Below are 15,113 nucleotides of genomic sequence, written 5' to 3'. Positions count from 1 at the left end.
TTCTCCAAAAATCATGTTATATTTTTAGTGGCACCATTCAAGTTGAAAATTATCCAACTTCCCATAAACAGTAAAATGGGCAAATAATTTTTGATCTATTCATACAATAAAATATTTTACAGCACTGATAATGAACAACTATTGCAATACCTTCTCCTACTAATGTGTCTCAGAAATGTAAGATCGAGGGAAAGAAGTAGGTAGAAAAAAGTATATCTTGTATATATTTTTAAAATTAAACACAAAAACAGGGAAAATAAATCTATGGTGACTTGGTGAAGCTAGTTGCCCTTGAGAGGAAGAGTGACTAAGAAGAAATATGGGAGCAGAAAGAGGCAGATGTTTGTGTTATGCTGCTGTTTTATTTTGTTGAGTGTGTTCTGGTTATTCAGGTGGGTTTGGTTTTGGAAAATCCATTGAGCTCTACTCTTATGATTTGTGTAATTTTCTGATGTATGTTTTACTTTAACAAAAAGTTATTGTGTGATTCCCAGCAACATAAACATAAGAATTAGGAAATGGCACATAGAAAAAAAAATCCTAGTTTTCTTTTAAAAAATAATAGTAGAAAACATTTCTTTTAAAAATGATAGTAGAAAACATGAATTCTCATTCATGCATTCTTTACGTAATAAAAACAAATTGAATAAATGTGATATGATTTTCCCCTCCAAACTCTGGGAATGTTTGGTGACATTATATGAAAATAGAGTCAGCCTTCTCTGTGTGTGAGTTCTGCATTCACAGTTTCAACCAACCACAGATTGAAAATATTTGAAAAAAATATTGTGTATATACTGAACATGTGCAGACTTTTCTTGTCATTATTTTCTAAATAATACAGTATAACTATATAGCATTTATATTGTATTAGGTATTATACATAATAGGCACATATTTAAAGAATATGAGAGGATATGCATAGGTTATATGCAAATACCATGCCATTTTATAACAGGGACTTAAACATCCACAGAGTCTGGTATCTGTGGGAGGTCCTGCAACCAATCCCGCATGGGTACTGAAGGACACCTATACCTGAATATGAAAGCAGGGTATTCCATAGTGTGACTCAAAATTCACGGTATATATTTTTAGGCTATAGTTGACATATACATTTTATTAAGAAATTTAATGGAAACATTAGGTAATGAACTGGTTAGAGACAGAAGATTAAAATGTGAATTATAGTAATCACTCCTTACCACACGGAATAGGTTCCAAGACTAGTGGCTATCTACAACCACGAATTGGTACCAAGCCCTATACATATTATGTCTTTTTCCTTACATATATACATACATACATACATACATGCCTATGATACAGTTTAATTTCCAAATTAGGTACCGTAAGAGAGTAACAATAATAACTGATCCATTATAACACTGTATTGTAATAAAAGTTGTGTGAATGTGGTCTTTCTCTCTCTCAAAATATCTTGTGTTGTACCATGGGTAACTGAAACCATAGAAAACAAAACTTTAGTTAAAGGGGGGACTACTGTAGAGTTTTCTGTGGGCAGTAAAATTTAATTGAAAATTGTTTCCGAATTTACTAGCCCTGTGTAGACACGGTCATGTCACTAGATGCTGCCAGGTTTCTACTACTAGCTGCCTTAAAGTAATTCTTGGTTATTTTTGGTGTATAATTCACATATTCAACTTTAGAACCTATGAGATTCCCAGGTTTGTTCCTAAAAACTCTGTATGCACAGATTATAATCCTGGGTTGTCCCTAGCTTGGCCAGGAAAATACTTATAGAAATCCATTTGGAGAATGGGTGCTCTAAGTACCTGAATTTACATCTCATGAGGAGAATTGCTGTGTACAATCATCTACATCATTGAATCTCCTTAAGACAATCTGTGTTTCCAGAGCTAAAGGAAACTCACTGTACCAGGCTCCTTCCTCAGATCAGACAAAAGAATGCTTGGCAAGTAATGAAAAGCATTGCACAGCTTACTACTTTAATAAAACCCTAGAAGTGGTGAACAAATTCTTAAAAGAACTATTCCTTGATAGATGCTGTTGTGGTTTGAGTGTCCCTGCCAAAATTCATGTTGCAGTTTAATTGTCAATGTAATGAAGTTGGGATTGCCAATGCAAGAGGTGGTTGCGTCATGGGAGTTTACCCTCATGAATGGATTAACGCAGTTCTCATGAGACTGGGCTAATTCCTCAGGGAATGAATTAGTTCCTACAAGAGCAAGATGCTATAAAGCAAGGTTGCCTTTATGTTTTTCTGTTCCATTTTGCACACTCCTACTTCCCCTTCCACTCTCTGCCATGAGTTGAAGCAGCATGAGGCACTCACCAGATAGGCTGCCTGATCTTGGAATTCCCAGAATTCAGAACTGTGAGCCAAATAAACTTCTTTTTTTAAAAAATTACCCAGTCTCAAGTACTTTATTGTAGTAGCAGAAAATGGACTAGGACAGATTAATTAGGTACTATAGCTCTCTTATGATGTAAGTTCCCAGGTTATACATGTTTTAATAATCCAGAATCATATTTAGAAAGAAGAATATCCACTTCTTTCCATGGAAAAGAACCAGGTTGTTTATATATATATATATATATATATATATATATATATATGATCATCTTTATATATTATCTGATTCACAGGCTTGCACAAACCTGTAAGCTCAAAATTTTTAAGTTATTTCCCCTTCAGTGAGAATTACTATTTAATCTTTTTGCTTATGTTGTCTGTTGTATTTTTAAGACATAAGAAAAAATAGGCATTAATAAAATTTAAGTAATGCCCACTTCTTAGTTGCCATCCTTTTTAAAGAAAGCAGTATTATTTTCTAGTTGAAAAAAAACGTTTTAAGAAATAAAAGAGTTGAATTTTGTCCTCTTTTATAGCTTTGCTATTTAGAAATGATTGTTTTGTTAGTTATGCCTCCTGCTGAATCATTTCTGATGTGTCTGTTCCTTGGTTAGCTCACAGACCTGACAGCCTCATTAGTTCTTGATGGTCTGCTTTCTTGAATGTGGTTACCATCAGCTCCCTATTGGGATTAAAATAATTTTTATCTCTGAAAATCTGTCTAGCATACACAGATCCTCCTGCAGACATCTATGATTTTCAGTAACTACTTTCATAGCCTGTAGGAGTGGCACGCACAATCATGAACATGACTTTCCTTCTCTCCCTTCCTTCTTCTCCTCCTCTTCCCTCTTCTCCTCCTCTTCCCTCTTCTCCTCCTCTTCCCTCTTCTCTCTTCTCTCTTCTCCTCCTCTTCCCTCTTTCTTTCTCTCTCCGTAATAACCATAGATATTTATATGTTCAAATTAGTCAATTAAGTTAACATTTGCTACTTTGAAGCAATAAAGCAACAGAAAGCCCTAATGATTTTTCTTCCCAATATTCATTTATACATCCCCTCTACCTCTTTCAAAACAGAGCCCAGATTTTGTTCATGTATTTTCTTCTCTACACAAGCTTCAGAAGAAGTTGCTTAATCTCCACCCCCTGAGTGGTGGGTATGCTTGTGCTCAAACCAGTTGTTACTGGCCCCATTTCCCTTGCTGGTGATGATTTTAGACATTGACCAATGAAATCAGAGGTGAGGCCTGCTGGGGAGGTTCTGGGGAATGCTTTTTCATTGCTAAGAAGTGTCTTTTTCTTTTGCATGTTATTGTGTCTGAATGTTTGGGCAGGGATTGCTATGGATGTACAGTATTTTCTTTGTGAGAGGAACCAGCCTGAGGATCAAGTTAACCAATTCAGAAGTCAGAGTGGCAAGTTGATGAGGATCTGGTCCTTGATAACATTATTGAGCCATTGAATTAACTGGTCCTATAGTCACCACACTTCTGGACTCTCTTTAATTTGATGTAACAAAATTTGTTTTTACTTAAACTACTTTTCACTGTGTTTCTGCCAATCGCTGGGAAAGCTTGGTTCCATCCCAGTGCTCCTTGCTAGTGTGTCAGCTTGGATGATCACATGCTCTTTCAGAGCTCCACTCCCCTCCTCTGTGTCTTCTGACAAGTTTTTTGAGAGGATTAAATAACATAATAATAAAAAGAAACATTTATTGGGTCCTTACTATATTCAGCACTGTGCTGTAAATGCTTTGTATGTTTCAACTAATTAATGAGCATGCAAAGGCTCAGAACTGTGCCCATGCTTGTTGATGAGGGAAAGTAGTTTTTCCTCTTTCTTCCCCATTCATTAATGTATTTGGTTTCATGGAGAGAATAAATGTGAGACATGTTCTTTTTTTTAATAATGAATATTATAGGTAGAAAAGAACTGTTTTGGTCTATTTATATGGTATATCACAGTGAATAATATTAGAAAATATATAACTTCTAAATTGGGTAATAAACTAAACTATGACTTGAGAAAAAAATCAGAAAATAATGTTGGGAAGTAGGGGATCAATTTTGGAATGTCTTGAAAACTAGGCAAAGTAGACAGGACCTGATACAATATAGACTAAGGGACCACTGGAGGTTTTCATTTCAGGAAGTAACGTGATAAAAGTGGTGCTTAACGTCAGAGGGTAGATAAAAACTTAAGTTGCATGAATTGATTAGGAAGCTGTATCAATATAATCTAGATAGAAGATGATAAAGTCTAGATTAAATTTCTAATCAACTCTCATTTGCTCAAAATTCAAAAAGCAGAAAGCCCCAGTAAAAAACACTTTTTACATTTTAGTGCAAGGACTATTGATGTTCTAATAATTACTGAAAGAATTCAGGATGCTTAAGTGACTTCTATCACAGGGATAGAACAACTTATGTTCAGTCCTCTTTGAAGTTTTGTATATTTTAAGAAATAATCCTATATTATACAAATTTTAACCTACTTAGTATTTATAACAATTATCAGGTAGATTATTAAAACAGGAACACCCCATTTCCTTTCACTGGACAAATGGGGAGTAATTTCATTATATTTACAAATTAAACGGACTCTGTATCTGCTGATTTAGAAAACTTACAGGTAATTTACAAAGCATTTTCATACTTCTTTTTTAAGAAAAGATTTTTCTTCTGGGTCTATTTATTTGATCTAGTGGTAAATATTCCTTGCCATATCAGAGGAGAAAACAGGCCTACATATTTCAGGTGACATTTTCTCTGGTTAGTGGAAAGTAGAATTGTGGCTAGAAAATACCTAGAAAAAAGCTATCTGTGTCAGATAACAACAGAGTGGTTTAAAAGAACAAGCCCCAGCAAATCATAGACTGAAAGAACAAAAAAAGAAACAAGAAAGAGATAATGACATGCTACAGAACAGAGGACAGCAAGACCAAGGCTGGGCAACTCATTACAAGTACAGACATAAAACCTCCATTGGATACAAGGTCAAAAACAGAATTGTCACTTAGGACCTCAATTTCAGGAAACAAATCATATGTGGCCTAGACGTTGTCATGAAAGGTTATTTCTGGGCTTCTCATCAGATTTTTTATTGTATTTTTTGATTGATTGTCTTGGATGTATAAAACCACAATAGAAAACCAGGCAAAATTACTGGCTATGTATTTAAATATAATAGGATTTAGACTCCAGCATTTTGAATCCTATAGAGCTTTTTATACCCCAACACAGACCATTGTAACTGGAGTTTTAAAAGTTATGCAGAATTTAGAAAAAAAACACACATTAATAGAAAAACAAACACATTCTCTTTTTGTTCTATCTTCCTTTCTTATGTCTTTTATAAGTAAATGTTAAATGATATCCAGGCCTTTTTGATTCCCAGATTTTGGGGGTGAGATCTTTAAATTGTCAAGATGCATGCTGAGGTCAATAAAAGACTGAAAGACTTTGCTATTTTGGAACACTCTTTTCTAATTCATTAACCTTCAGTTTAAATGGCATGGCATTCACATTTTTAGAATTTTTTGAATAATATAATATGCCATTGATCAACCAAATTTTAACCCATTCTGTAAATATTAAGATCCCCTTGCATGTGACAAGCAAGATAAATACTGCCCTATTCTTTTAGGGTTTATAGTAAAGATAGTTTTCTTTCATTTTTTTTTCTGGTTCTAAGGCCCATATTCCTTTCTCTGATTTTTTAAAAAATCTCTCAGCTTTATTAAGGTATAAATAACAAATAATAATTGAATATGTTTAAGGCATACAACATGACTTTATATACAAATACATTATATATTGATTAACACAATGAAATTAATACATCCTTCACCACACTAGTAAACATTGTGTGTGTGTGTGTGTGTGTGTGTTGAGAACACTTAAGATCTGCTCTGTAAGCAAATTTCAAGTAAATAATACAGTGTTATTAACTAGAGCCACTATGCTGTGCATTAGAACTTTCTCATCTTATAACTGAAAGTTTGTACTTTTGACCAACCCCAACCCATTCATCTCCTTCATTATTCCAGCCCCTGGTAACCACCATTCTACTCTTTGCTTCTGTGAGTTTGAGGATTTTAGATTTCACATGTAAGTGAGATCATACAGTATTTATTTTTCTGTGTCTGGCTTATTTCACTTAGCATAATTTCCATCAGGTTCATTCATGTTGAAAATGGCAGGATTTTCTTCTTTTGTAAGGCTAAATAATATTCCATTGTGTGTGTTTATATACACATTTGCTTATCCATTCTTCTGTCAACAGACACTTAGGTTGTTTTCATATCTTGACTATTGTGATTAATGCTGCAATGGACATAGGGGTACAGATACCCCATCAAGATTCAGATTTTATTTTTTGTGGGGGATATATATACCCAGAAATGGGATTATTGCATGATGTGGTCATTCTATTTTTATTTTATCAAGGAACCTCCATAATATTTTCCATGATGGCTGTAACAATTTACATTCCCACCAACAGTACACAGGGTTCTCTTTCTCCACATCCTTGCTAACACTTGTTATCTCCTGTCTTTTTGCTATTAGCCATCTTAATAGATGTTACAGAATATTTCATGGTGGTTTTGATGTGCATTCTCATGATGATTACTAATGTTGAGCACCTTTGCATGTATCTCTTGGCCAATTTTATATCTGCTTTGGAAAAATGTCTGCTAAAGTCTTAGTCTTTCTGTGCTACAATGACAAAACTACAGACTGCCTAATTTAGAAAGAAAATAAATTGACTTTTTACAGTTCTGAAAATTGGGAAGTCCAAGTTAAAGGCACCAGCATTTGGTATCTGATGAGGGCTTTCTTGCTGTGTCCTCACATTGCAGAAGAATAGAAAAGCAAAAAACGCCAAATGCTGTGTGAAGTCCTTTTTAAAAAGCCTTACTCTCCTATTCATGAGACCTCTACCTCCTAAAGGCCCAACCTGTTTATATTATTATATTCGTGATTAAATTTCAACACATGAATTTTGGACAACATTCAGAACAAAATTATGTTATTTTGTATATTTTGCTGTTGAGTTGTGTGAGCTCTTTCCTTGGTTCCTTCCAAGAATTTTGTGGTCTCAGGTCTTACATTTAAGGCTTTAATCCATTTCTGATTAATTTTTGTGTACAATATAAGAAAAGGGTCCGGTTTTATTCATATGTGTGTGTATATCTAGTCTTCCCACCACCATTTAATAAAAAGATTATCTTTCTCCATTGTGTATTCATGGTGCCCTTGTCAAAAATTAGTGCACCTTATATGCCTGGGTGTATTTTTGGGATCTCTACTCTGTTCTGTTAGTCTGTGTTTATTTTTATGCCATTACCATATTGTTTTGATTACTATACCTTTGTAATGTAGTTTGAAATTAGTAAGTGTATTGCCTCTAGCTTTATTCTTTCTCAAGATTATTTTGGTTATTTGAGGTCTTTTGTGATTCCATGCATGTTTTAGTGTTATTTCTTTTATTTCTGTGAAAAATGCCACTAGAATTTTGATAGGAGTTATATCAAATCTGTAAATCGCTTTGGGTAGTATGGGTATTTTAACAATATTATTTTTTCCCATTTATGAACAGAGGATATCTTTCCATTTGTTTGTGTCTTCCTCAATTTCTTTTTTTGTCTTATAGTTTTCAGTGCACAGATTTTTTACCTCCTTGGTTAAATTTATTTCTAAGTATGCTGTTATTTTGGATACTGCTATAAATGGGATTGTTTTCTTAATTTTCAGAGTGTTTGTTGTTAATGTATAGAAACAATACTGGTTTTTGTATGTTGATTGATATTGTATCATGTAACTTTACTGAAGTTATTTTTAAGTCCTGATGTTTTTATTGGTGGAGTCTTCAGAATTTTCTCTCTATAAAATCATGTTATCTGCAGAGACAACTTTACTTCTTCCTTTCTGATTTTGATGCCTTTCATTTATTTTTCATTTTTAATTTTTTTATTATACTTGAAGTTCTGGGATATTTGTGCAGAACGTACAGCTTTGTTACATGGGTATACATGTGTCATGGTGGTTTACTACACCCACCAACCCATCATCTACATTAGGCATTTCTCCTAATGCTATCTCTCCCCTTGCTCCTCACCCCCCAACAGGCCCTGGTGTGTGATGTTCCCCTCCCTGTGTCCGTATGTTCTCATTGTTCAACTCCCACTTATGAGTAAGAACATGCAGTGTTTGGTTTTCTGTTCTTGTGTTAGCTTGCTGAGAGTGATGGTTTCCAGCTTCATCCATGTCCCTGCAAAGGACATGAGCTCATTCTTTTTTATGGCTGCATAGTATTCCATGGTGTATATGTGCCACATTTTCTTTATCCAGTCTATCATTGATTGGCATTTTGGCTGGATTTTTTTTTATGAATAGTGCTGCAATAAACATGTGTGTTCATGTGTCTTTATAGTAGAATGATTTATAATCCTTTGGGTATATACCCAGTAATGGAATTGCGGGGTCAAATGGTATTTCTAGTTCTAGATCCTTGAGGAATCGCCACACTGTCTTCCACAATGGTTGAACTAACTTACACCCCCAGCAACACTGTAAAAGCATTCCTATTTCTTCACATCCTCTCCAGCATCTGTTGTTTCCTGACTTCTTAACGATTGCCATTCTAACTGGCATGAGATAAAACCTCATTGTGGTTTTGATGTGCATTTCTCTGATGACCAATGATGATGAGCTTTTTTTTTTCATATGTTTGTTGGCCACATAAATGTCTTCTTTTGAAAAGTATCTATTAATATTCCTCACTCACTTTTTAATGGGGTTGTTTTTTTCTTGTAAATTTGTTTAAGTTCCTTTTAGATTCTGGATAATAGACCTTTGTCAGGTAGATTGCAAAATTTTTCTCCCACTCTGTAGGTTGCCTGTTCACTCTGATGATAGTTTCTTTGCTGTGCAGAAGCTCTTTAGTTTAATTAGATCCCATTTGTCAATTTTGGCTTTTGTTGCAATTGCTTTAGGTGTTTTAGTCATGAAGTCTTCGCCCATGCCTATGTCCTGAATGGCATTGCCTAGGTTTTCTTCTAGGGTTTTTATGGTGTTTAGGTCTTACATTTAAATATTTAATCCATCTTGAGTTAATTTTTGTATGAAGTGTAAAGAAGGGGTCCAATTTCAGTTTTCTGCATATTGCTGGCATGTTTTCCTAACACTGTTTATTAAATAGGGAATCCTTTCCCTATTGCTTGTTTTTGTCAGGTTTATCAAAGATCAGATGGTTGTAAATGTGTGTTTTTTTTTTCTGAGGCCTCCGTTCTGTTCCATTGGTCTATATATCTGTTTTGGTAACAGTGCATGCTGTTTTGATTACTGTAGCTTTGTAGTATAGTTTGATGTCAGGTAGCATGATGCCTCCAGCTTTGTTCTTTTTGCTTAGGATTATCTTGGCTATATGGGCCTTTTTTGGTTCCATATAAACTTTTAAGTAGTTTTTTCTAATTCTGTGAAGAAAGTCAATGGTAGCTTGATGGGAATAGTATTGAATCTATAAATTACTTTGGGCAGTATGATTATTTTCATGATATTGATTCTTTCTATCCATGAGCATGGAATGCTTTTCCATTTGTTTGCGTCCTTTCTTATTTCCTTGAGCAGTTATTTGTACTTCTCCTTGAAGAGGTTCTTCACATCCCTTGTAAGTTGTATTCCTAGGTATGTTATTCTCTTTGTAGCAATTGTGAATGGGACTTCACTCATGATTTGGCTCTCTGTTTGTCTATTATTAGTGTATAGGAATGCTTGTCATTTTTGCACACTGATTTGGTATCCTGAGACTTTGCTGAAGTTGCTTATCAGCTTAAGGAGATTTTGGGCTGAGAAGATGGGGTTTTCTAAATAAACAATCATGTCGTCTGCAGAGAAAATTTGAGTTCCTCTCTTCCTTTTTGAATTCCCTTTATTTCTTTCTCTTGCCTAATTGCCCTGGCCAGAACTTCCAATGCTATGTTGAATAGGAGTGGTGAGAGAGGACATCCTTGTCTTGTGCCAGTTTTCATAGGGAAGGCTTTCAGCTTTTGCCCATTCAGTATGATATTGGCTCTGGGTTTGTCATAAATAGCTCTTATTATTTTGAGAGATGTTCAATCAATACCTAGGTTTTTGAGTGTTTTTACCATAAAGGGGTGTTGAATTTTATCAGTCTTTTTTGCATCTATTGAGATAATCATGTGGTTTTTGTCATTGGTTCTGTTTATGTAATGGATTACATTTATTGATTTGTGTATGTTGAACCAGCCTTGCATCCCAGGGATGAAGCCAATTTTATCGTGGTGGATAAGCTTTTTAATGTGCTGCCAGATTCGGTTTGTCAGTATTTTATTGAGGATTTTTGCACAGATGTTCATCAGGGATATTGGCATGAAATTTTGTTGTTGTTGTTGTTGTTGTGTTTCTGCCCGGTTTTGGTATCAGGGTGATGTTAGCCTCATAAAATGAGTTAGAGAGGAGTCCCTCTTTTTGGATTGTTGGAATAGTTTCAGAAAGAATGGTACCAGCTCCTCTTTGTACTTCTGGTAGAATTTGGCTGTGAATCCCTCTGGTCCTGGGCTTTTTTTGGTTGGTAGGGTATTAATTACTGCCTCAATTTCAAAACTTGTTATTTGTCTATTCAGGGATCTGACTTCTTCCTGTTTTAGTCTTAGGAGGGTGTATGTGTCCAGGAATTTATGCATTTCTGCTAGAATTTCTGGTTTATTTGCATAAAGGTGCTTATAGTATTCTCTGATGGTAGTTTATATTTCCGTGGGATCAGTGGTGATATATCTTCATCATTTTTTATCGTGTCTATTTGATTCTTCTCTCTTTTCTTCTTTATTAGTTTTGCTAGCAGTCTATTTTGTTAATTTTTTCAAAACACCAGCTCTTGGATTCATTGATTTTTTTTTTTTGAAGAGATTTTCATTTCTCTATCTCCTTCATTTCTGCTCTGATCTTAGTTATCTCTTGTCTTCTACTAGCTTTTGAATTTGTTTGCTCTTGCTTCTCTAGTTCTTTGAATTGTGATGTTTAGATTTTTCCTGTTTTCTGATGTGAGCATTTGGTGCTATAAATTTCTCTCTAAACACTGCTTTAGCCTGGTACATTGTATCTTTGTTCTCATTGGTTTCAAAGAACTTCTTAATTCTTGCCTTAATTTTGTCATTTACCCAGTAGTCATTCAGGAGCAGGTTGTTCATTTTCCGTGTAATTGTGCAGTTTTGAGTGTTTCTTAATCCTGAGTTCTAACTTGATTGCACTGTGGTTTGAGAGACTGTTTGTTACGATTTCTGTACTTTTGCATTTGCTGAGGAGTGTTTTACTTCCAATTATGTGCTCAATTTTAGAGTAAGTGCCATGTGGTGCTGAGAAGAATGTATATTCTGTTGATTTGGAGTGGAGAGTTCTGTAGATGTCTATTAGGTCTGCTTGGTCCAGAGCTGAATTCAAGTCCTTAATATCCTTGTTAATTTTGTGCCTCATTGTTCTGTCTAATATTGACAGTGGGGTGTTAATGTCTCCCACTATTATTGTGTGGGAGTCTAAGTCTCTTTTTAGGTTTCTAAGAACTTGCTTTATGGATCTGGGTGCTCCTGTATTCAGTGCATGTATATTTAGGATAGTTAGCTCTTCTTGTTGCATTGATCCCTTCACCATTATGTAATGCCCTTCTTTGTCTTTTTTGATCTTTGTTGGTTTAAAGTCCGTTTTATCAGTGGCTAGGATTGCAATCCCTGCTTTTATTTTGCCTTCCATTTGTTTGGTATATCTTCCTCCATGCCTTTATTTTGAGCCTATGTGTATCTTTGCACATGACATGGGTCTCCTGAATACAGCACACCAATGGGTCTTGACTCTTTATCCTATTTGGCAGTCTGTGTCTTTTAATTGGGGCATTTAGCCCATTCACATTTAAGGTTAATATTGTTATGTGTGAATTTGTTACTGTCATTATGATGCTAACTGGTTATTTTGCCCATTAGTTGATGCAGTTTCTTCATAGTGTCGATGGTCTTTACAGTTTCGTATGTTTTTTTGCAGTGGCTCGTAACAGAGTTTCCTTTCCATATTTAGTGCTTCCTTCAGGAGCTCTTGGAAGGCAGGCTGGTGGTGAAAAAATCCCTCAGCATTTGCTTGTCTGTAAAGGATTTCTTTTCTCCTTCACTTATGAAGCTTAGATTGTCTGGATATGAAATTCTGGGTTGAAAATTCTTTAAGAATGTTGTATATTGGCCCCCACCCTCTTCTGGCTTGTAGGGTGTCTGCAGAGAGATCTGCTGTTAGTCTGATGGGCTTCCCTTTGTGGGTGACCCGTCCTTTCTCTCTGGCTGCCTTTAACATTTTTTCCTTTTTTTCAACCTTGGTGAATCTGATGATTATGTGTCTTTTGGGTTGTTCTTCTCAGGGAGTTTCTTAGTGGTGTTCTCTGTATTTCCTGAATTTGAATGTTGGCCTGCCTTGCTAGGTTGGGGAAGTTCTCCTGGATAATATTCTGAAGTGTGTTTTCCCACTTGGTTCTATTCTCACTGTCACTTTCATGTATACCAATCAAATGTAGGTTTGGTCTTTTTACATAGTCCCATATTTCTTCAAGGCTTTGTTTATTTCTTTTCATTCTTTTTTCTCTAATCTTGTTCTTATGCTTTATTTCATTAAGTTGATCTTCAATGTCTGATATCCTTCTGCTTGATCAACTGGCTATTGATAGTTTTGTATGCTTCACGAAGTTCTTGTGCTGTGTTTTTCAGCTCCATCAGGTCATTTATGTTCTTCTCTAAACTGGTTATTCTAGTTAGCAGTTCCTGTAACCTTTTATTAAGGTTCTTAGCTTCCTTGCATTGGGTTAGAATATGCTCCTTTAGCTTGGAGTAGTTTGTTATTACCCACCTTCTGAAGCCTACTTCTGTCAGTTCATCAAACTCATTCTTTGTCCACTTTTGTTCCTTTGCTGGTGAGGAGTTGTGATCCTTTGGAGGAGAAGAGGCATTCTGGTTTTTGGAATTTTCAGCCTTTTTGTGCTGGTTTTTCCTCATCTTCATGGATTTATCTACCTTTGATCTTTGATGTTGGTGTCCTTTGGATGGGGTTTTTGCATGGTCATCTTTTTTGTCAATGTTGATGCTATTGCTTTCTCTTTGTTAGTTTACCTTCTAACAATCAGGCCCCTCTTCTGAAGGTCTACTGGAGTTTGCTGGAGGTCCACTCCAGACCCTGTTTGCCTGGGTATCACCAGGGGAGGCTGCAGAATAGTGAAGATTGCTGCCTGCTCTTTCCTCTGGAAGCTTCGTCCCATAGGCACACCTGCCAGATGCCAACTGGGGCTCTCCTGGATGAGGTGTCTGTTGACCTCTGCTAGGAGGTGTCTCCTTATCAGGAGACACAGGGGTCAGGGACCCACTTGAGGAGGCAGTCTGTCCCTTAGCAGGGCTCAAACGCTGTGCTGTGAGATTCACTGCTCTCTTCGGAGCCAGCAGGCAGGAACGGTTAAGTCTGCTCAAGTTGCCCCCACAGCCACCCCTTCCCCCAGGTGCTCTGTGCCAGAAAGATGGGAGTTTTATCTGTAAGCCCCTGACTGGGGCTGCTGCCTTTCTTTCAGAGATGCCCTGCGCAGAGAGGAGGAATCTAGAGAGGCAGTCTGGCTACAGTGGTTTGCAGCACTGTGGTGGGCTCCACCCAGTCCAGGCTTCCTGGAGGCTTTGTTTACACTGTGAGGGGAAAACCACCTACTCAAGCCTCAGTAATGGCAGACGCCCGTCCCCCAACCAAGCTTGAGCATCCCAGGTCAACTTCAGACTGCTGTGCTGGCAGGGAGAATTTCAGAAAAGCCAGTGGATGTTAGCTTGCTGGTCTCCATGGTGGTGGGATCTGCTGAGCAAGACAACTTGGCTCCCTGGCTTCAGCCCCTTTTCCAGGGGAGTGAACAGTTCTGTCTCTCTGGGATTCCAGGCACCCAGTATGATCCTTTTAATGTCCTGTTGGATTTGCTTTACTAGAATTTTGTTCATCTTTGCATCAGTGTTCATAGGGAATATTGGCCTATAGTTTCATTATTTTGTTCTTATCTGGCTTTGCTATGAGGCTAATGCTCATGAGTTTGAAAGTACTCCTTCCTAGTCAATTTTTTGAAAGAGTTTGGAAAAATTTATATTAGTATTTCTTTAAATGCTTGGTAGAATTTACTCATCAAGCCATCTGGTCTGAGCTTTTCTTTGTTGGGAGATTTTTAACTACTGATTTAATTGCCTTAATCATTAGTGGTCTGTTCAGAATTTTTACTTCTTTATGTTTTTGTCTTGGGGGATTGTATGTTTCTAAGATTTACTCATTCTTCTAGGTTATCCAATTTGTTGGTGTATAATTGTTCATAGCAGTTTCTTAGGATCCTTTGTAAATCTGTGGTACTGATTGTAGAACCTCCTTTTTCATTTATGGTTTTATTTATTTGAATCATCTCTCTTGGTTTTTTGGATAATCTAGGTAAAGCTTTGTTAATTGTGTTTATCTTTTCAAAAAACTAACTCTTAGTTCCATTGATCTTTTTGATCATTTTTCTAGTTTTTATGTCATTTATTTCTGCTCTGATATTTATTATTTCTTTTTTTCTGTTCACTTTGGGTTCAGTTTTTTTTCTCTAGCTCTCTCTTCAAGATAAAAAGAAAGGTTGTTTATTTCAGATTTTTCTTTTTTAATGTAGGCATTTATTACTCTAAGCTTCCATCTTAAAATTGATATTGTTGCATCCCATAAGTATTGTTATGTTGTGG

This window comes from Pongo abelii, chromosome 1 (assembly GCF_028885655.2).
Source record: "Pongo abelii isolate AG06213 chromosome 1, NHGRI_mPonAbe1-v2.0_pri, whole genome shotgun sequence".
Classification (NCBI taxonomy): domain Eukaryota; kingdom Metazoa; phylum Chordata; class Mammalia; order Primates; family Hominidae; genus Pongo; species Pongo abelii.
Note: the sequence above shows the minus strand (reverse complement) of the source record.